The 22,967-nt window shown below is 33.6% G+C and overlaps 1 non-coding gene across 1 annotated transcript; it reads right to left on the minus strand.

The window, feature by feature from the left end:
• Window positions 1-10,217: 10,217 nt before the first annotated feature.
• Window positions 10,218-10,320, minus strand: LOC129516719 (U6 spliceosomal RNA). Its single transcript, XR_008665850.1, has one exon. It is a non-coding gene; the product is annotated as a U6 spliceosomal RNA (small nuclear RNA).
• Between the last annotated feature and the right edge of the window lie 12,647 nt (window positions 10,321-22,967).

Raw genomic sequence — 22,967 nt, forward strand, 5'->3', positions numbered from 1 at the left:
TGTCCAAGAATTCAACCCAATTTGGCCACTATCTACCCAGAGATAGTATCAGATTCCATAGGTCAAAATTTGAGACCTACAAGACTGTTCCCCCATTCTCCACTTCAGACATTGATTACACACTCCTGACTCTTTCCAGTGCTTATGATTGACTGGCTACGGATTGGAGTTTCCACCAACCTCTTCCTTAGATTTATTTAATTAATTTACTAGAGCAGCTCATAGAACTCAGGATAACATTTACATTTACCAATGTATTAAAAGATATGATAAAGATGATGGCTCAACAGCCAATGTGGAGATACACAGGGCAAGGTATGGAGGAAAGCCCTGGAGCTACTTAGCCTTCTCCAAGTGTATCAATCTTCCTAATCTCCACATGTTTACCAACCTGGAAGCTCTCTGAACCCGGTCCTTTTGCATTTTTATGGGGACTTTATTATGTAGGTATGATTCACTAAGTTGTTGGCCATTGGCTGATTGAATTGAACTTCCAGACCTACTTTCCTCCCTAGAGATCAGAAGGTAGAACTGAAAGTTCCAATCATCTAAATACATGTTTGGTCTTGGAAATCAGCCTCTGCCTTTGTGGGGGGTGTTCAAAGCCACCTCCTTTAATAAACAAAAGACTCCTTTATGGCCCTTATCATAGGAAATTTCAAGGGTTTTAGGAACTGTGAGACAAGAACCATGGACAAAGACAAATACTTATGAAAAAATATATTTTGATCATTTGAATGACCAAATATAGATTTCTTATAAACCATAATATTGCCGGTGGATATATCAGTTTGTTTATCCATTCACCAATGAAAGACATTTGGGCAACTTCCAGTGTATTTTATTATAGTTATGAAAGAGTTGCACTAAATATTTGTGTATAGGTCTTTATATAAATATGTATTTCCATTTCTCTAGAGTGAATACCTAGCAGTGAGAGTTCTGTGTCACACAGTAAGCATATTTATCTTTATAAGAAACTTTAACCATTTTTCAGGGTGGTTGCACCAATTTTGCATTCTCACCAACAATGTGTAATATTCCTAATTCTATAACCTCACCAACAGTGAGTGCCTGGCATGGCCTAAACCACTAAACTCTAAATACTTCACTGATGTGACATTATCCTAAATCTTTTCGTTTTTATTTCTTATTCTATAGAGCACATGTTTTTTAACAAGGCTTCCAAGGCTACTTTTCACTTTCACTTATTGCCAATTAACATGGTGCCATCAGTACATCCAGATGGTTTACATCCCTTTGGATGATGATTTGCAGAGGATAGGGCAATAACATAGCCCTTGGGCATGACTATCAACAAATCCTATTGTCTGTCTTTTGTTAATGAAAACTGCTCTTATCCTACTGCATGGAATATCAGAGAACAAGTTTGTTTGATTAATGGTCTCTTACCTGCACCTGCAGCCATGTTATTCTTTTGTAGAAAAGATAATATATTTATCACTGCAACTGCAATTAGAATTACTACTTGGTTGACTTTCCTGAAATCCACTGTTTTTTTCTAGTATCCATCTTGTTTTCTGGGGGGACAATGATTAAATTAAATGAGGTCCTGATTGGGAACATGGACCCTGCATCCAGCTGGTATTCAAGGATGGCAATAATTACTATATATATATATATATATATATATATATATATATATATATACACCCACACACACACCATCCTAGGATTCAAATATATATATTTGATATATATTTGAATATATATATATTAATACTGATATATATATATATATATATTTGAATATTCTGACCGGAGTGAGAGAATTATCATAGACTTCCAAGTTGCCTTCCCTATTGCAAAAATCCTTACGCCATTGACCAAGTGATCAATGTAGGAAGTCAGCCAACTCCCAACTATTTCCATTATGTTTATACATTTGGCAACCAGGGAAATGAATAATGGATAGATCTGTGGACCCAGAGATTCACCGTGAGCTGTACCTCAGCCAAGTTCTGCCTTTTCTATAACAAGTATATTTAATAATCTTTATAAAATTAGAATAGTGAAGGCAACATAGTAGGTGCTTAATACATGTGTATTATTTCAGTGACATTGTTACAAGGTATTCTATGCACATCTTCGATTCTTATTGAAGAGTTAAAATGACAGCTTGAAAAAAAGATGACTTCAGATGTGTATAAAATCACTTGCCATTGTGCAATTTAAATTAGCCAATAAATGCTCCAATTGTAGTCTTCCATTTGGTTTTTTTTTAATATTTATTTATTTATTTGAGAGACAGAGAGACAGCACGAGTGAGTGCAGGGAGGGGGAAAGGGAGAGAATCTTCAAACACTACCAGCTGAGCACAGAGCCATTGTGAGACTTTATCTCACTACACATGAGATCACAACCTGTGAACCTCAGAAACCAAGAGTCCGACGTTTAACTGAATGAGCCCCCAGCCACCCCCCATTTACTTGTAGTAATTGTTGCTATTTTATGCCCAAATTTTAAGTTTATGTCCATTTTTTTTTACTCTCTGTGTTTTCTGTCTAGTTTTGCTTTATACTCTTTACTTTCATTTTAAGCTTATTTCAAAACCATGAGTAATCAAAATTTAAAGGATGTCACTTGCTAGTGGTGTAATTATGAGAATACACAGATGGCTTGTTAAGAGAGGAGGAAAAAAAAAAAAAGCCTGAGCAAAGCTGCAAATGCTAACTTTCAACCTGGGAATCTTACTCTCTGTAGCATAAGTTCACTGCCAGCAAGTTACATGTATAGAAACCACACTGACAGCTCTAAATAAGAATCTGGATTTTAATAAGACCAATATCCAAAATGCATTGATTCTCAAGTACAATTATCTATTGCTTCTCTACTAATTTTGAAGTTTTCATTTTCCTTTGAAGTATGTTTAATAGAAATCAGTGTAGTAAACAGCAAACCCCAAACTAAGTAGTCCTGACTTTAGCAGATGTTCTTAAGAAATTTGGGGGGAAAATATGGCACAAAAATATTTTATCCTTAATTCTGAAATAAGGGTGACAGTGACTGTGGACCCATTGTCATAGTATTTAATATACATAATTCTTCAAAAGGCTTTAATCTTACTTCAGAAGCTGCTCATTGTCTAAATAGGAAGGCATGAGACTAAAGTTCCATTTTTTTTTCACTTTCTATCAAATTTGATCAAGTATATACAAACAAAGTCAGTCAATTTGGCTCTCATTTGCCTCATTTTCTGCTAACACAATCACACCCCCAAACAACAAATGACTGTCACAGGGGTAAATGTTATTTTAAAAAATAAATATTACTCTTGAAAATTTAAGGCACTGTCTTCCTCTTTTTGTCTCTGGAATCTTTTAAAATTAAATAGAAAGAAGAAAGGAGATGCATTTTCAAGTGATATATAAGGCAAGAAGTTCTGATGTATTTGGGAGTAAGGAAATGAACATAAAGAATATGACTATAGAGCATTATATTTTATCGGTTTGTAATTGATAAAATACTTTCATAAAATGCTTTAATTATTTTTACTTATGTATCCTCTGAGTGGATATTTCATTTTGTGTGTTCATTTTCATGATAATCTGAATACATCAATAGTCTATGTGATCCTTCAGATGACTGCCTCATCGCTGGGGACTGCCATGAAATTTCATCACCAAAGTTTACATTTCTATTTATCATGGCTTGGTTTATACTATATTAATTTTTTAGATTATTAGAAAGAAAATAAAATTGTTCTAAACAAGCTACCCAGAAATAACCTAAGAATACTTCATCCATGCCTTTGCTCATGACATCTCAAGTGAGATGATCTGATCATGCAAATATATATCAATTAGAAAACTGAGGTTTCAAGGCAGATTCAAGAAAGTTTTTGTTTTGTTTTTCCTTCTGCTAACTTGGCCACAACTTCTACTGGCTGCCATTAGGTGTTTGTGATACTTATCAGAGTAAGATCAACCAAATCCTCAACAAATTTTCGACTTTCTCAGAAAAAAAAAAAAAAAAAGATGCTCTTCTCAATGCTCTTCTCTCTCTAGATATTTTTTGAACATTGAGAACAATGTAAAGTATTTCAAACCCAGCAAAGTAAGGATTAAAGAAGAATGGTTATCTTCTGTGTTTTCACATGCTGTTGGAAATATCCATGAAGATTGAGAAAGAAAGAAAAAAATACTTGTCTCAGGCTTCTTGAAAGGCCAACCAAATTTTCTTTGATAAGTCAAATGACTTTCAATTGAATGACTTCAATATAAAGAGCGTGTTCTGTTTTGTTTTGTTTTGTTTTGTTTAGAGGTGAGGGAAGGGAATGAGCAAAGGAAGAGAGAGAGAATCATAAGCAGGTTCCTCATCCAATGCAGAGCACGACTTAGGGCTTGTTCTCAAAAACCTGAGATTGTGACCTAAGCCAAAATCTAGAGTTGGATGTTTAACCTACTGAATCACCCTGGTGCCCCAAAAGTCATTTTTTTTAAAATAAAAAAAATCCATTTAAAATCATATAAATCCTTTTGAAAGTAAATTTTTTGATCTTGATTAGCTGTGATCACTTAGAAAAACAACCATCTAATGATAATAGTACACAAAGAATTAAAATTAAAAAAAAAACCAAAGAGTTAAAATTTGCCAACTTCATGAGTAAATCCAAATCCATATATTTGAAGAGTTTTAATGATCTTTATAAATGATACTTTTAGAAACCCCATACACATTCTTTAATTGAAAATATATCAATTTTAATAAATGTAAATAATCCTTATTTTTATAAGTGTTATTTGCAATGTAGTTCTCCCTTATGTTTTAGTTCACATGGAACTTTTAAACACTTCATTTTTTATTCAATTATCACTGTAATTTTTCCCAGATCCTCTCTAGCATTTCTCACTTCTTTCTGTGCTTTCTAACTTTGTTTAGCCTGATGCTATGAATGTCTCAACATTTTCTCTAGCTTTGTTATTATTCTTCACCTTTCTTTATGCTAAAATCACACATCCTTTCCAATTGTTCTATTTCATATGATAGCCTTTCCACTTTCTTCCATTGTCCTCCAGCATACTTTTCTTTGCAATTATTCATTTGCTTTGCCAGCTACTATCTCCAAGAAAAGATTTAGGTTGTGGTGTCCTACATTTTTAGAAAGCTTTTTCCAATCATTGGTTCTTCTGATAATTAGTACAAAAAAACTTACTAGCAACTTTCTTTGCTTTTTAAAGTCCTGATAATGAATTATTTATGCAGCATATGTAGGATGATTTTTGGTATCCATCTCATTCTTTTATGAAGCAGGGCTGCTATTCAGATACTATATTAAATACTTCATTCAAAATTACCACATAATTAAAAGGTGAAATGGAATCTAGAGGAGAAAAATATTTTTTCCCAAGAATATAGCATGATCTAGTAGAATTAGAAAAGGGAAAAATCACAGGTGTAACAAAACTAGATTCATATTTTCCAAAGCACATTACTACTCCTCATTTAGGAAGAGTTGTTGCTTAAACTAATTCTGTCTCTGAATAAAAACTGTTATACATTTATATCTGGCAGATATACTCTACATTATGTTACATATATATTTATTTCTGTTATATCTGATGTTATACCTATGTTTGTTTCCTCTGCAAGATATTCCTTTCTTTTTAAAGTCAGGTTCTAAATTCCATAGGAACATTCCTGAAAAGAGCATCTGTTCAGAAGAATTAAGCATGACTGTACAATGACAACTAAGGACTGAAGAACATAAATAGAGGACAAAAAAAAGGGTACAACTATTCTACCCCCACTACCACAGTCACCCTGTGCATACACATGCACTGCTACTACTGCTACTACTACTAACAAAAACTAATTAAATACACAAAATGTAAGAAACAGCCCAGCCACAATCATCTCAGTACTTAGCAAGTAGACACTAACATAACGATTAGCAATTGAGTTTTAATCAAATATTTTGTAGGTATATATATGCTAGGATAGTTAGGATAAAATATCTAAAAGAACAGGAGATAAAAATAAAATAAATAAGAGAGAGAGAAAATACAGATAAATTTCTTGCAAGGCTCATGTTTCATTCCTAGAAGTTTTATTTGACTTTATATCACTCAGCTCCTCATTCTAGAAATTGATTAAAGGTAGTATTATCATATTATACATCCTTAATTTTATACAACTATATATGACAGTGGCATACATTTCAAAAAATAGTCTTATACATACATTTAAAGGAACCATTAATATTAAAACAATAAACTGATAGTGTCTGACAGATTGAACACAAGGATATAGAAACAATTGAAAGCAGTTGTTTAGATAGAATATGAATTTTCTAATCAAAATAATGTTGTTTTTCAGCTATGAGTCATTTAGTGAATTTACATTGAGCATATGACATAAATTAATATTTACTATTTTCATCTTTATTTTATTTATTTATTTTTCCAAATGACAAAAATTTATTCTCTCATAGTTCTGGATGTTGGAAAACATCTTTAAAATGGTGATTAAAAAGTAGCACCTGACTCATACTGCCATTATGAACATGATGCTTTTGTCATAAAAAGTAAAAGTATTTAGCCTTGGTGACTAGGACCTGATAAGAACTGAAAAAAAGACAAAACTATTTTATTATTAATAATGGCTCTAGGACCTTCTCTAAACTGTCAGTCAAAAATCCAACCATGATATAAAATTGGAATAAAGCACTTTGAGTTCTTTCAAAGAAAAAAAGGTTTTAAAGATGAGGCACATTACATGGTAAGGTCTTTCACCTCAGGGCAGTACCTTTGTCTTTTCCATCAGCTGGTTGAAGCTAACACAATGCTTAACATGCAGTAAGTACTGTCCTTTCTTGGAGGATGAATGAGCTCTTTCATAAGAAAGGCAACCCAAGTTACAAAGAATTATACTTAATAGGATATGCTTTGAATAGTAGCTTATCTGGAACAAAACAATACAACAAAACAATGCATATTTTAAAAGGTAGGACATTTTATTGAAAACTGTGAATTAAGAGAGAAGTGAACTAATGTTAATGGAAAAATATGCAGTTCAACTCACATTTTGCCCTCTGTTAAAAAATATGACTGAAAACAATGTTTTCTCTAAGTTTTTCAATTGTGGATGGAAAATCTTGACAAACTGACTAGCAAACTTGGTAAAATGAGCAAAGTATGCTTTTTATTCAACTATAACTTAAAACCTGACACATATTGATAGATATTCATAGCTCTAAATACATTACAGAGTATTAGAAAAAAATAAGCTCTTCAAACAAGTGATTATTATCTATGTTTGCTTTATACAACTAGAGCAAAATTTCAATTTTTCTTATCCTGTTTTATTTAATTTTTAGCATTCCAGTTCTGGGGAGGAGAAGATGGACATTCTAGCTCAGGTGGAAAGAGACAGAAGAAAGATTTTGTCCTTCCTCCCCTTCTGCTTTTTTTTCAGCCTCCAGTGGACTGGAGATGCTTATATTGGTAAAGGCAGACCTTCTTGACTCAGTCTACTAGTACAAATGCTTATTATCTTTTTCACAAACGTTTTCACAGACACACCCAGAAGTAATGTTTTACTGGCTATTCTTTTTTTTTTTTTAAGACTTTATTTATTTACTCATGAAAGACACACAGAGAGTGGCAGAGACATAGGCAGAAGGAGAAGCAGTCTCCCTACAAGTAGCCCAATACGGGACTTGATCCTGGACTTCGAGATCACACCTCATGCCAAAAGCAGACACTCAACCGCTGAGCCACCCAGGAGTCCCAATTTGCACATCCCTTAATCCAGTCAAGTTAACATATAAAATTAAGCATACAAGGTAATTATCATCATATTCTTACTATTACTCCTTTGTAATCCAAACATTCATTCACAGATGAACTACTTTTGGGGACCAATCAATGTGAGGCCCAGGGGAAGAAAAAGAGTATTAGACTGCAGAAAGTAGGCTCATTTTTGTCCACATATCTGGGTGTTGTATTATGGTGACAAATACTAGACATGATTTTATGTTAGCCAACATGGAGACCTTTCACCATCACCTATCTATCCTTACAGATACATCCTCTTACTTGCTCTTGGCTAATATTTCTGAAAACTTTTAAAGGTTTATTTTCTAAATTAGAAAAGAGGATTAAAGTGAAAATTTCTATCATCATTAACATGTTGAAGTTACTTTTGTTTTTTAAAACGTAAATCATATCTGATTGAAAATTTTTATTTTTACATAACAGCTTTATTGAAATATTCACAATCACACTACATACATTTCAAGTGAAGAACCTATTATTTTATTAGGTCTGCTATCTTCAGGTTTTGTTTGCTCCTCTTTTTTTGTTGGTATAAGGTTAAGACACCGATTTGGTATTTAAGAGGCAAAAACATCATCTGCTTTGATTGAGAGTCAGAGATTGTATAAAATTAAGAGAGAACTTTGGATCCCTGGAATCCTACTAGCAAGAAGGACTCTGAGAGATCTATCAGTTCTGTCCTTGGCTAATCCCATTCCCTGGCTTCAATTCTTGAGATCAACCAAGAAAGAATTCAGAACCAAACTCTTAAGCAAGCAAGCAAAGAAGCATGTATAGCTGTTAAAGCAAAAGTACACTCTGGAGGTTGGAGAGCGGGCAGGCCCAGAGGTGACGACTACATGGGGGCCTGGGTCATCTTTTCTTTTTATGTTTGAATAGATTATGGGTTATAGCCAGGGTAGTCTCTGACTAAGGTTGCCTCCAATCATTTTAGGGACTCTTCCTACTGGTTGGTATAGGAAGTTTTCGGCCTTATACAGTGCGTGTTGGAATGGTCATGGCAGCCATCCTCCACAATGGAGGTCAGAACTTCGAAGTAAATGTATTACCATGAAACTATAGATTACTGTAGGGCCACAGTCATAAAAGAGAGTGCATGCATATTCCCCACATTGTCTCACAGCTGTTTGAAACTTCTTAACAGTCACAAAACCCATGTTCCCTGCTCACATCTAGTTAACTGCCTACTCTATCAGTTGCAGATGTGTGTTATGTTTTATGAAAATAAGAAAAGAAAAAAGGAAACATGACTAAGAGGATGGTACCCAGAACCTTGAGGGCTGAATTGAAATTCATAAAAAATTATTCCCTGGCCTGAAACCTACTCTAAGAGCTGCCTATATTTGTCTGATTGGATGTTACAATTTCTATGAACTAGTTTCTCCCTTTGTCTTCCCAATGGGAATCCTTTTTTGTTTCTCTCTTGCTCTCACTTTAGTTGTCTCTATCTCTTACTCTGCTTTGGAGAAAGAAAGGTTGTCACAGTGTCTGTATTCCCATGGAACTGACCACATGGCAAGAACCTGTTGTCTTAAGCCAACAGCCATGTGAGTGTCCTTAGAAGCAGCTCCTCCTCCATATGAGCCTAAAATCAATGCAGTCTCAATAACATCTTGATTGCAGTTTTGTGAAATACCCTTAGTTAAATTCATTCAACTACATTGTTCCCAAATTGTTGCCCTACAGAAACAGTAAGATAATAGGTGGTCTGTGCTTGCAGCTGCTAAGTTTTGGGCTAATTTGTTACACAGCAATGAATTATGAATACATTGGGTTATGAAATATCTTACTAAACCTCAGTTCTGGCTTCTGTAAATTATTTTAAATAACAAAAGAGAGAGAAAATGGCATGTTATGCCTCCCGGAAATTATGGTTCTCTTTAACTGTAATGCATTTCTTTTGCTAAAACATAGAAAGTGGGTATATTCATTCATTACCCATGACACATATACTAAAGCAATATTTTTATTTGTAAATACTGCAACAAGTTTTAAACATATTATCTAAGAATCTGTTCAGTGTTGATAAAGCTGGTCTTCAGTTGTCCCAGAGGGGATTTAAGAAAAGAATAAGATTCAAACACAAATAAATTACTTAGTAATAATATATATTACTTAATCTTATGTATATATATATATATGTATATAATATATCAACATATATACTTTATGAGATCAAAATAATAAGATAATCAAATCCTCAGCCTGAATTCATTGGTCATTTGAGAGACTGAATTTCATTGTTCTGTCTCGAAATTTAGAATACTATTTTTTCACTGTGAAGTTACACATAAAAAATGGATCAATTATACCAATGATATTTTAAAATCATTGTAGCCTTGGCTACAAAATAAAATGCCACCCCCAAATCTGATTAAATTAATATAAAAGTTTAATTGACATTTCTTATGTTATTTTTTTAATATGAAACACTTCTTGGATTTGTGTGTCATCCTTGTTCAAGGCCCTTACAAATCTTCTCTGTCTAATTCCAGTGTTAGTGTATGTGCTGCTATAACAAGATGTTAATTTTTGTTCCAACAGAATCTTTATTCCTAAAGGAATTAATAAAGAATATAATAAAAATATACTATCACTAATTTGAAATTGAATTATTTGCTACTTCGGTTTTTATAGCTACAGTGCTAAATGGGAATATTAGTAATGTATGTATTATTTGCCTATTTACTATTTTATAATTTGTTTTTCCACTCTTCTTATTTTTTGTGTGCCTGGAACTTAGAAGATAGATATGTGTATATATTTTATTTATTTATTTATTTATTTATTTATTTATTTATTTATTTATTTATGTTTTTTGGTCCCAGAATGTGTTCTTAAATTATTGTTTCTTATTATAATACTCTGCTTCTTATTGATTTAATATTTTTTACTGGGCAAGTTGGCTATATCAATAAATCTTTAGACTGAGTTATAACATTAATAGAAAGATATAAGTATAAATACAGTTAGTGCCTTCTTAGTGCTAAGTAAATAACCATCATATAAATAGGCAATATCCTTGAGGCCAAGGATCATAGAGTCAAGGAAATTAAACAATTAAGCAAAGATTGTGATTAAGTGTCAGGGGAATAAGTTAAATAGAAAGGATTTAACACTATTTGATGATGGATTATAAAATTTAAGTGAGTTATGGAAAGAAGTGAAGACAGGATGTGAGAAGACAGAACAATGGTGAGGTAAATGGATTAGAGAGATTGACAGAGTCAAAATATTGTGAGTAAGGATCTTGATTTTAGCACAAATTTGCTATGGTAACTGTGTAACTGGAAGAGGTACCCAAATAAGGAAAGGCTTCTTATTTATGAAAGAGGGCTTCTTCGTCATGCTAATACCTATAGGGTGATTTAGAATTGCTCTGTGAGTCAGAGAAGGGGAGTGTGTGTTTGTTTCAACATTCTAGGAAAAATCAGAGCATATATCACTATATCATACCCCCACTAGCTTGCAGTAGTGAAAGACAGAATGTGTGGCCATGATACCATATGATTTATGTATATGATACCATCTTTCTAGAACTAAATTCCCTTGATTTAAAAAATATATATATATATATATTTTTTTGCTTTTTGTCAATTAGCCTTCTATTTTCATTTCAGTATTCTGAATTGTATACTCTCATGTTCCATGGTCCTTCTCACAACTTCCATTATGCTCTCTAAAGCTCTTGATCAGTAACCACCTAGTTCTCATTAGCTTAGAATAAAGTGGACAATAGGGCCAATTCTTGTCTGGCCTTCTTCTGCACCTCTAATGTTATTTCACTCTCTCCCCAGCTCATTATGTCCCCATCATTGGTTCTCTGCCTGACTCTATATCATACTGTCTTCTTTCCTACTTCAGGTACTTTTCATTTGATTTCCCTTATGCCTAAAAACGCATCTCCTGGCTCTTTGGTGATCAACTCCTTCCATTCCTTTGGGTCATGATTTAGGTTATCTCTACAGAAAGTCATTCCTTACCTCTTGTCACCTTAATTTGCAGCCTGTCATACTCAATATTATTATCTATTGAATTTTCTTAATAATTCCCATTTGACAGGGATCCCTGGGTGGCGCAGCGGTTTAGCGCCTGCCTTTGGCCCAGGGTGTGATCCTGGAGACCCGGGATCGAATCCCACGTCTGGCTCCCGGTGCATGGAGCCTGCTTCTCCCTCTGCCTGTGTCTCTGCCTCTCTCTCTCTGTCTCTCATGAATAAATAAAATCTTAAAAAAAAAAAATTTAAAAAAAAAATAATTCCCATTTGACAGACTTGGCTTTGTTGTGTAGTGTGTGTCTTGTTAATTGTTTGTCTCATTGATAATGAGTATAAAACTTAAATGTTTAATGCAAAAATTGCTTTCAATATACCATTAGCAAACATTTCTGTATTGTCCATTCTGTGTGAAGTAGTAGCCATTGAATAGTATAAGATATTCAATTTCTTCTCCCACAGTTAGTCACCAAAAAAGAAAAACAAAGTAAAAACAATTTAATACATGAAAAGCAATATTGCATTAAACATTTCTTAATGGTTCTGAGACAGCTAATATATTCCTGAAACTTAGATTATTATAAATGAGTCATTTTCAGCAGGGGAACATTCTTATTTTTCTGCAAATTAAAGTCTTTTATTCATGATACCATTATTTTTAGGATTCTTAACATTGTGTATTTTGTTCTTCTCTTTCTACAAAGGCAAAGAAATGGGCACTATAAAAGGAACAATAGTATGTTCTGATCCCTTATAATCATTCAAACAAGCTAATCATTAACATGTGCCTTTTCAAGCCTTGAATCTCCAAACCCACAAACTTTGAGGTAGAAAAATGAAATAATTAGACGTGGTTTCTGTAAATATTCCCACTTATGGAATACATATTATGGGTTACATTGCTCAGTGCTTTGTACTATCTCATTCTATGCCATTTAATTCTTGGTTTGAACTAACAATGTTGTAATTACTAATAATGATAAGAAGATAAAGAAAACATGAAGATAAAGTAAAAGATGAAGAAACAACTTTAACTGTAGTTTGAGAGATAGGATGTGCCTGGAAGCTTATACCTGCCTGGGGTATTGTTAGCTGAGGACTAACTGGTGCAGTAGGGTGAAAATTCAGCTCATTTGCCTTCAGGACAATATATAAGGCCTAATTTATATTCTAGAACTTTCCTCTGGGATAAGGCCATGCTTAGCCAGAAATTACACCTTACTTGGTTTCTTTACCTTCCCAACCTGCTTCCTCCATTTCCTTCTGGTTTCTCCTGGGAACACTTTCTAGATAAATCATTTGCTTAATAATCCTCATCCTAGTCTCCTTTGTGGAAAATTGAATAAAGACATTAAGTTTCTCATCTCTATAGTCTTTAATTCAAAGGCTGTTGTGAGGGTTAAGTGAATTAGTACATAAAAAACACTTTTAACAATAACACATATAATGTGATAAAGATGTATTAGTATATATATTATAAAATAGTGAAAAATACATGTTCAATTAATACAACAAATAACTTGTTGAATGCTTACTGCATAGTGTATACATCCTATGCATCAGAAAACAAGTAATCAATTATCCCATATTTACTCTCACATATGTTTAATCTATATATAGAGATAATTAAGCCAGTATTAAGAAGTGAAATCTAGTCAATATGATGACATTAGCACATAGTATGTGCTAATGGTTTTCTATAAAGTAATATAGAAGAGGCTTCTTGGACACAAATCTCAGTCCAGCTAGTCAAAGAAGAGATTTGTCAAAAAGACTAAGTAGGGAGTATGTAATCCAAAATGCGTGAAAGATGCGATGCTGAGTGGCTCATTGGGTTAAGTGTCAGTTCAGCTTAGGTCATGACCTCAGGGTCCTGGATGGAGCCCCACATTGGGCTTCAAGCTCTGAGCGTTGTCTGCTTCTTCCTTCCCCTCTCCCTCTGCCCATCGCTCCCACAGCTTGTGCTGTCTCTCTGTCAAATAAATAAAATCTTTAAAAAAAGCATGAAGGATAATGGGGAGTGAAATAGAGACAATATATACAACTTTTGAAAGATTTGGAGGAGTTTTACAAATTATTAATTTTAATTTTATGTACTAAATGTACTAAATTTTAATTAAGTACAGATGTGTGTCTGTGTGTTTGTCTATAAATGTACGTTAAAGTATATGTGTGTGTCTACTGGGGAGTGTATTGTGTGTGTGTGTGAGAGAGAGAGAGTGAGAAAGGGAGAAGGTATACACATATGTCTGTGTTGACATGTATTTTGGGGACTAGAATGGCATTGAGGCTGAAGAGATAGGCAGAAGCTGTGTTAGCATTCTGTGCTATATTCAAGAGCTCGTACTTCATCTTAAAGGCAATGTCAAGTCAACGATGGATTTTAGTAGGGGAATGGAATGTTAGAAAGATAGGTTTGGCAACTGTGTTAAGAATGGAATTGAGGGCAAAGATGGTAAATAGGTTTTCAACTCATATGCCAACTCTGATCAATTGGTAGTGGCTGCCTGGAGTACTTCTTGAGGATTTTTGAGGTCTTGTCCATGCTAAGTAAGAAAGAACTCCATGATTGATTATCAATGTCTTTCATTTATTTCTCACGTCCTAACCCTTTCTTTATTGAACCGATCCTTACCGTGCATATCTGTTATAAATATCAGATGTAGATCAGCTGATATCAATCCAAAAAAAATGCTTCCAACCTCGGAAATACAGTAACTTTTTTACTTGTCTTAGAAAAAAGTATATGGGTTGGCACAGACATTAACATATAGATATATTAAAATTATTAACTTACTGATTTCAATTAATTTGCAAAAATATTTGGAAACAGAGCTCTAGTAATCTATATTTGTAGAATCAGAATAAAAAGAAAACCAAACACATAAATAAAAGGAAAGTTTTAAGACTGAAAACTATGAGATTATTGTGGTTTAAGTATAGAGACTTTGCCAAAACTTTCTCCCCTTCTACTTCAGTTAGACTAAATACCTCTCTCTCTCTCTCTCTCTCTCGCTCTCTCTTTTTTTTTTTAAGATTTTATTTATTTAATCATGAGAGACAGAGAGAGGCAGAGATACAGGCAGAGGGAGAAGCAGGCTCCATGTAGGGAGCACGATGTGGGACTCCATCCTGGGACTCCAGGATCACGCCCTGGTCAGAAGGCAGATGCTAAACTGCTGAACCACCCAGGGATCCCTGACCCCTCTTGCAATGTGTTTTACATATTACCCTACTGATTTAGACTAAATGGATTAAATGTTATAAAAGATTCCAGAGCCAGCTTTAAATAATAAATACTCTCTCATAGTGCAAGGAATAAAGCATTTGGAACCAGAACCAGACAATTCTGCTTTAGAATTCTGACTTTGTCATTTACCAACATTTGGATCTCAGGCAAGTTTTCTTTGGTGTGTCTCCTCTCTAAACATATAGTACTAACTTAATAAAGTTTTTATGGGGCTCAAATTCAATATTATGTATGCACAAAAAATGCAATTGATGGAATAGTGTAATAACACGTGACGAACTTTTAAAATATAGTTCTTATATTACATTATATTATTTTAAAAAAGCCTAAATTAATTTTTAAATCATTCACATGCTAAGAAATGTTTAAAAACAAAAAAAATCCATAAAATGCTCATTTATTTTTAGTCCATCATATAGCAAAATGTTAGATATTGGGGTCACAAATTTAAAAATTTATGGTTCACCTAATAATAAGCTAGTAGTACAAACAGATATATGTGTGCCTCACTCTCCATTAAACAAATTGCAACTGGAGTAAGATTTCAGAAGAACTTCATAAGAGAAAATCACATAGTGAATATTAAATATAAATTTAACTGTAAATTGATTTTTATAGAACTATTCTGAATTGCTTTTATAGCACATGGTTATTGATACATGAATTCTGAGTTGAAACATGGCTTCAAATACTATTACAATTTCCAAGATGCCCACACAGGAGATCATATGTGGGAATAAATAGCTCTTTTCACTTTTTAATGGCTAATAATCATCCTTCTAAATGACATCTTCATTGATGGTATCATTTTAATTATGAATCGTGTTTGATTCTTTTAAAAAGGATAATGTTGGGAATGGAAATAATGATCTCACATACATTAACGATTTTCATCATGCTTCATGTAACTTAAGAGAACACTGAGTTGAAGTGTAGTCAATTTGAAGTATGTTCAGTTTCTTTCTACTCCATCAGGTACTGCATTCACATGACCCCAGGGTCTGGAGTTTTAAAACCTGAGAAATAGAACAAAACTTGTCAAGAAAATGGCCCCTATAGCAGTCAAAGACTTGGAAAAATATTGCTCTAAAAACTGGTGTTCTTGGCCCAACAATAAATATACAGTGATTTTAATAGAAATAATCCAATATGAAATAATTCTTCTAATATGGATGCTCATGTTATAAAAAATTCAATTTTTCAGGAAGCGTTTCTTTTCATTTTAAAGAATATCACACTTAATGGATCACCATTTAATACACCATCAGTGCATCATTGTTCAATTATGAAGACCAAACTACTAGAGAAATGATCCATTTTATAAATTCTTACTATATTTAGAATTAAAATCTGTTGTTTTGTGATCTCTCACAACTTTATGTCACACATTATCATCTTCTTTTCATTTAGTAGAAGCATGGGGAAAGAAAATGTACTATCCAGTCATGGTTGAGTTTCTTTATGTTTCACTTCAGTTTTCTGGGCATTACTAGTAGCTTTTATTTCACAGTTGTTTCTTGTTTAAGTCTCACGCAAGATGACAACAGCATGGGGCAAATCATTTTTGGCTTAATTTGAAATGCTGTTTTCAGGGTATTTTAACAGCGGCAATTCTCATATGAGCAAGTAAAGATCATAAATGTTATCTGTATCTCCCCAGATAAACTACAAATAGAAAAACAAACACACAACAGAATTTGTAAAGTGATAAAAGAATTTAGTATGTCTTAGCCATGCCAGTAGAGCTTGAACATGGATAAAATCTATATATATGAAATTTAACATACTCTTAAAAAGAACAAAGTAAAAACAAAGAAAATAAAAATGCTTACAAATCAGACAAACTCTACAATGGAAATCCGATCTAAACTTATGTTATTCAGGTGAAATATTTGCTAACTGTCAAAAAGTTAACAATTTCAAACTCATTGCTCTATGCCTGTGTCCATGTGTGTGCATGTGTATGCATTTGTGTATGTGTGTTGGAGAAGGAGTATTCTTAAAAAGAAACAATGAAAAACAAAGAAACAATGAAAGTCATCTGGTTAACTTACTGAAAAAGGTACTAAAATTATTTCAATAAAAATAGATTGATGTAAAAAAAATAGATTGATGTAAACTGGGGAACAGCAATTGTGCCTTATAGCTTCTTATATCTTTTACCTCAAGCAAATGACCATCCCTCTGGTGGCTAACAGTGAGAATGAACTGATAGGATGGCCAATCCACTCTCATTTAACCACAGTCTACCACAAAGATTGTCAATCTTAATTTTAATATTGTTTTAAATATTTGAAAAAGGTTATATTGAGCAGATATCATTTTTTCTAATATCATTTGAGATAATAATTAACCTCCCATTTGTCATGTTTTAGGTGCAAATCCTTATTCATTTCATCACTATTTATATATTGTTATAACATTTTACATCTGGTATAATCTCTAAGATCTGTCTATTTACTGATATCTGATTTAGAGTGAGTACTTGAAGGTCACAAGCAAAAGTATTTTCATCTCTTCACCATCTCAAATTAACATTGTTAGTGAACTCTTTGCCTGTGGAATTATAATGAGACTGCATGCGGGCTTTTCTATATCATCTCTAGATAAATTCTAACCATCAAACTTTAAATGAGGCTATCTTTTCACTAGATCTATATCCTATTCTTATATAACTTAAGTCTGAGATTACATCTACTTTTCTAAGAAGCCATCAAATTATACTGACAATTCATATTGTTTGTTTTAAATAAAAAAAAACCAACCTTTTCACATGAAGAAATCAGGTTACATTTTCTTTTCTGTATATATGAAGTTGATGTTTCTGAAACTCATTGCAAAAAATTACGTTTAAGTCAAATGAAAATTAAAATTTTGTTTGAGAAGATAACCCAAGGCACATAAGTATTTAAAATTCATTTATTTATAAAAACAAGGGGTACTATTTTCTAACTTTATGTATTAATGAAATTATTCTGCTGAGACAGAAGTGAATGAATTTGCAAGAGTTACAGTACTTTCAGAGATATTGTTTGAGAGTCAGGCACGCATAAAAAAGTGATAAGGAACCACCAGCTGAAGTATAACAGCTCCTATTAATTCTTACTAAATTTTCTTTTATTTGTTTGGGTTTTTTTGGTGTTGACTTTATAAATACTTCTCTTAATCCATCATTCGCCTTAATGCATACTACTTCACTCCTATACATTCTATACATTTTCTTCCAACAAAAGTGGGACCGACTATTGTCCATATCAGTAAAAGTGGGACCGGCTATTGTCCATATCAGTATGGTAGTTAAGTGAACAAATATAAGCTCAGATAAATTAGATTTGATTTCCATGAATTTGCCATTATAATGATATAGTGAATATTTGCAGTCAAAACAGTTATTTCTAAAAATCAAATGGAGTATAAATTCTTTAATAAAAGTAAGTTTTAAAAACAGTAATGTTTTGTGGGGAAGTAAAGAAGAAACAGATCTAAATTAATCATGCAAAAAAAAAAATCTATTCCAAAAAGTTTGGTTGTGATTGGGTGGCGTTAAGATTTAAATGCTTAAAATGGAGTTTTGTTTTGTTGTGTTTGTTTTTTCCTTATGAAAATAGTTCTTAATTTGTATTTCTATATCTAAATATAACTTTTGAAACTTATTGTAACAAGTTATTTTGAAGAAGGATTTGTATCCTGTCCTCTCTTACTTTTTGCGGATCCAGTAATGCATCTTACCTTAAGACAGATCTAATCAACAATGTTATTGTATCTCCTCTGACTTCTCATTTGAACTTAACATTTTTTTCCCCAAGATTCACAGATATTAGTTTTTGTTTTTCTACATGTCTCATATAGCTTTTTCAGTATTTATCTATTTTTATAGTGTTCTCAGCTTACTTTGCCAATCCCCTTAAATCTATTAATAGATTGTTTCTATATTAATTCTTTCTCTAATAACCATGTTTCCAGAAACAATGCATGTTTCTGAAATATATCTTACTCATTAATAAATGCTTTGTTGTGCTTAAATCAATATTAAAATAAAGATAGATATGTCTAGGAGAATAAAAGAAGCCTGCTTAGGGCAGCATTCCAAAATCAAATTCTAAGTTCACTTCCTTTACTTATTAAGAGTAAAAAGAATAAACTCTCTAAAAGAGAGAATTAAATGATATAACTAAATACAAATGCAAATTAAAGCTTTGCTTATACACCATATCTTATCTATATGATTGGCAAACATTCAAGAGTTTGCAAAAATACTTTGTTGCCAAGGCTACGGAAAAGCAAGAACTCATACATTTTTGTTGGGAAAGCAAAATGGTACAACCTTATGGAAGGGATTTGGCAAATTACATATGCGTTTCCCCTTTTACACTGAGATCTCATTTTGAGAAATCTATTCTAAAATACACTGGCAAAAATCCAAATATATACATATGCAAGTATATCTTAATGCAATACTGTCTGCAATTTTAAATAGTGCATTGTGGATACAACTTACTGTCCATCAATGGACTGAATAAATGATGGCACCACACAACAGTGGGGTCCCACATGGGGACTTTATCATTGTAAAGAGTAATAATTTATATTTCTATATGCTTTCATGATATAATATCTGGGATTAGTCATTTTAGAAATAAAAAATAGAGTAATAAAAGTGTGCATAAGATGTGGGCAAGGTTATCAATTTATTGTCTCTCAGCTCCTAATCAATACTTCTTTGTCTAGAGCAATATCCTCTTCCTAAAAATCTCTTCTCTATAGCTTGCCAAAATGTTCAGCTTTGTCAAGAGAAAGCACTAGAGTGACACTCTAAGGAGACAGAGGTAGGATGCCATTTCTTTTCCCAGTTCTGGTCCTGCTTCCAGTTTTCCTTGTGTTAAGTATGGTTGCTGAGGTCCATTGATGCTCATCTTGTAAGAATAAATTCAGATTAAAAATGGGGCTTAATTCTCCTTGCTAAAAATAAAGAAAGAGACTCCCATCCTCCCTCTCTTTTAGAATATGTTTATTTTTGAAGACTTGTACATTTTTTCTTTGCCCCTTTAAATTGTATTCAAAGGGTGAGAGTATCCCAGGAAACTGGGAACCATCAGGTCAACGTCCGGGAGCCATCTTTGGAAATCCAAGACGTCAGCCATATCTCCCAGTTTCCTGGCTCTAAGTTGTAAACCTAACCTTTCTCCTCTCATAAAGATACAAGAAATTACTTTTTTTCTTTTAAAAGCATTTAGCAAAACAAGTGACTTCTCCAATTACAACTGATTTAGAATAAGCTATATTTAACAAATAGTGGGGTCGAGTCCTCTTAATCAAGAATTTTTTTTCTGAAAAAAAATATATTTACAATATAATGTATCAATTGGCTATATACAAGGGTAAGATTTTCTAGCGTTGTTGCAATCTCTTTAGGAAATGCTGTGATGCACATAACATTATGGCTTAATATTCTTTCAATAATAAAACTGTTTTTTTCCCTTCTACTTGTCTTGGGTGGCAGGAGATTTTGTTTTCAGTTAGATTTCCCCAAGAATATAAGTTGGCCTCACAGACTTTCTCGACACAAAGGTGCTTTTATGGGTAGATTTTATTCAAGTTCAAGGGACATTTTTCTACCTACCCCTAGGGCCCCATGTAAAAAACCTTTCTGCCTACAACCTCAGGCCACAGTCTCCCAGTCGGTGGGCCCTTTCTTTGAGCAAGCTCCTACCACCACTGAGACAATGACTTCCCTACCTAACAACTGCTTCTTATTATGTGCATTAACTCTTTCCCTAGCGAGTAGCCCCATTCATGGCAGCCATGGCCGTACTCTCCATCAACTCTCCCAATCTAGTGACCACATCTTGAGACCTGGTATGTCCATCCTACGCCTTGTGACAACTGGGGGTGACTCCAACAGCGTAGCTCCAGCTTGTACTCTCAGGCAACTTGCTTTGAGACATCAGTAGGGCTATTGGCTTCTGAGTTGGTCTAATCCTCTTCAAAGAGATTTAAGTCGGTCTTTGGGTGGGTTTCTTTTTCTCATCACTCTCCCTTACTCTACAGATAGTAGCTTTTTGTTTGTATTCACTAATTTTAAATCTCTTTGAGTATTGCCTTACCTCTTTACGTAGTCCTCCACCTCTGTCTAATTGAAAACTCTTTATATTAAAAATTCCTTTCTCAAAGTAAGAGCTTTTTCCAACCCGTGATTAGATCTGACTGATAGAGTTGACACAGGGAAAGATTCTGGCAGACAGCCTCTCTATGACGGGTTGGATTGGGTTTCAGTATAGTGTTGTGCTCCTTGTAAATTATTACTGGGAAGCTGGTAATGCATAGCATGCAATGGCTTCTCATTTGTCAAGTCATCACATGTGGTCAATCATGATAAAATTCTAACTGAAGCAGGTACCTTGAGAGCTCAAGAGGCTGCTCCACTTGACTGTTATGGAGGTAATTATAGATCACTGTCTGACTGTGGTGTTACATCCATCCCTTTGAATTCACTGCTTACAGAAAGAAAATGACCAGCTCAAGTCTTATCTCTCAGTTTAAATCCAGTCTGAAAAATAAAGAACTTCTGTGATAGCCATAAAATGATGTTATTTCTTGTAACATCAGAACCAATATTGCTAAAAAGAAATCCAGTATTTAATTGTGTGCAGCAGAAATACAACATCAGCTGGATTCATAGCCTCAACAAGTTTCCCATGTGACAAAGTAGGGTGTAGGTTAGGAAAAATAAGGGGCCCTGAAACTTGGAATGGAAACTTTGGACTCAGATGAAACTGATGATTTTGGACCCTAGTTTACACAGCCTTCCTTGCTACTGGGAGTATCATCATGCCCTCTCATTTCTTCTCTGCAACTTACCTTTCTATACTTGAAAACCTGCAACATGTGTCCCCACCTCCCCCCAACCCCCCACCCTGGGGAGATGCCTTGCAACAACATGTTCATTCTTCTCAAGCCTCTCACAGTCATATTCTATTACCATGAGACTCTTCCTCCTGCCCCTCCCTACCAGATAAACAGAAGCACTGCCGTGTCCTTGGTGAAACTGCAGGTGTTAATGTCATGATAAATGTATTTTAAAAATCATTGGTAGTAATATTTACTAAACTCAATGTATGTCATCTGTTTAGTCCACACATAAGTCAGAGAATGAGTAAAACTGAATTATTTCAGACTTAATCTGGTTTTAACTCTTGTTGCAACTGCTGTTTTGATGTAGTATCTTTATTGGGCAATTCATCACTCCTGGCATTTGGTATGCAGCTATTGGTTTGGCTAATACTGGCTTCCCCATATCAGTATGTAAAAATTATGAGATGCAATTTTCCCTTACCTAATAGGGCCAACAGTGCTGCTTCACAACAGTCTCAGGGAAATGTCAATTCTGTTCTCTGCCATATTGTTGTCTGTAAATCATTTGATTTTTTTTTCACTTTCCACTGCTCATTACTGATTGCATAATTTTGATTGGATCTAATGAGATTAGGAAGTACTTGAATATCTTAGTATGACATACTCCAACTATAGGAGAGATTGACAAACTCAATCTTTTATAAATAAAGTTTTATTGGAACAAAACTATAATCATTTGTTTATATAATGTCTTTGGTTATTTTTATACTAAAACAATGGAGTAGTTGTGACAGATGTCATATCTACCACATATTTTAAAATATTTATTAATATGTCCTTTACAGAAAAAGGTTTCCAGCCCTTGAAATAGAGGGTAGGAGATAAACACAACAAAATCTTAGGGGCTTGCTACCTAAATTAAGCCTTTTTACCTAAATGAACCCTTTTGGGGGTTCAGTGGTCTGCAACATGCCAAGACATTCCCTCTAAGGTGAAGAAAAGTTGCTGTACCTCGCAGCATAATACGTGGTAAGCTTTTTTGGATTGAAGGCAACCTCTGCCACATTTGAAT

Source organism: Nyctereutes procyonoides, unplaced genomic scaffold (genome assembly GCF_905146905.1).
Source record: "Nyctereutes procyonoides isolate TBG_1078 unplaced genomic scaffold, NYPRO_anot_genome, whole genome shotgun sequence".
NCBI lineage: Eukaryota > Metazoa > Chordata > Mammalia > Carnivora > Canidae > Nyctereutes > Nyctereutes procyonoides.